Source organism: Geospiza fortis, unplaced genomic scaffold (genome assembly GCF_000277835.1).
Source record: "Geospiza fortis unplaced genomic scaffold, GeoFor_1.0 scaffold138, whole genome shotgun sequence".
In the NCBI taxonomy this organism is placed as follows: domain Eukaryota; kingdom Metazoa; phylum Chordata; class Aves; order Passeriformes; family Thraupidae; genus Geospiza; species Geospiza fortis.
Window position 1 is genome coordinate 5240676 of NW_005054307.1, and position 1500 is coordinate 5242175.

Below are 1500 nucleotides of genomic sequence, written 5' to 3' on the forward strand. Positions count from 1 at the left end.
TACGGGACGCACGGACACAGCGCCCACCTCCCCCGGGGTCAGCCGGGCTCGGGCCCGAACGGGCCGCGGGGGCCCCGGGCAGCCGCTCAGGCGACGCGGCGGGCATGTGCCGGTAAACAATGACCATATTGTGAAATGGAAAACAGACTCCGGCTCCCTCCGAACCGCCCGCTCCCACCGGATGTGTTAAATAAAAACCGCTGGGGGAAAACAGCAGAAAGGCAAGAAAATCGGGTTCGGGCTGGGAAGGACGGGGGGCAGGAAACCCGCAAACAGGCGGATTTGTGCGCCCTCAGCCCGGTAATCCTCGCACGGACTGCAACGGCGGCGGATGCCTTCAGAAAAAAAATCAGCTTGGGGGGTTTGCGGTTGGATCTGTTGGGCTCCTGCCTTTTTTTCCCTCTTAATATCGAAGCTTTTTTGTTTGTTTGTTTTTTGTCCCCTGCCCTGCTACTGAATAAAACAAGAGGAAACTTTCTCTGCTGCAGAGATGCAGATTTCCCCGGTGAGCTGTACAAGCAGCCTGTCGGGACGCCTTGGCCGGGACCCGCCGCGGCTCCAGAGCTGCCGGGGCTGGGTGCGAGGCCGGCGCCCAGCTCCTCTCCCGTTCTCTCCCCTAAAACGGCACCTTCCTGCCCGAACGTGTTGAAGTGCAGTGCCCTGGAATTTATGACACAAATGGGCTTTCCTCCCCCTCTCCCCCTCTTCGTCTGCTAAAAACCTCTACCGTCCCTTCCAGATGGATGCAAACTGGGAGCTTTAATGAACTCTACTCTCCCCTTCACCAGTCATAAACATATATCCCTCGCTGATTCCTCTCTTTGCAATAAAAAAAAAGAAAGGGGGGAGAAAGGGGAAAAATAGAGGGGGGAGAGATATTTCCAATGGATTTAAGTAAGTGAATCATGTAATGAAATGCTTAGGGATTTGTTTAATGTGATTTTATATGAGCTGTGGACATTTCCAAAGCAAACAATAAGTTCAAGTACAACATGCACGGTTGTGTTACAAGTGTTACTCAGCTGGCTGGGAGATCTTCGGTGAGCAAACAGGCTAAATCTGGAGAGTAAACAACTTCAGAAAAATCTACAACTCCAGGTCACTGAAAACAGCCTTTTATTTGTTTTCTTTAGTGTCTAGTAAAATTTGATCCTTTTTTTTTTGCAACACTGCTGTAAAATCAGCAGGGACGGGCATCAGCAGCCCGTGGCTCTGCCCGGCCCGGACATGAAGCGCTCTGCCTGGCACCTGGGTGCGTAGATGGGTGCGAGAGGACGGGTGCAGGTGAAGGAGGGTGCTGCGGGCCGAGTGCTGTGGGGAGCATCCCCCCGTAGATCAGTGCAGGAGGACGGGTGCAGGTGAAGGAGGGTGCTGCGGGCCCAGGTGCTGTGGGCACGATTCCCCCGCACAGCGCCGGCCGCTGCTGTGGGGCTGTCACCAGGAAAGCGGGCTCTGGCGACAGCCTCCGGTGGAGAAGCCCGACGGCGGCCGGCCAGTGGT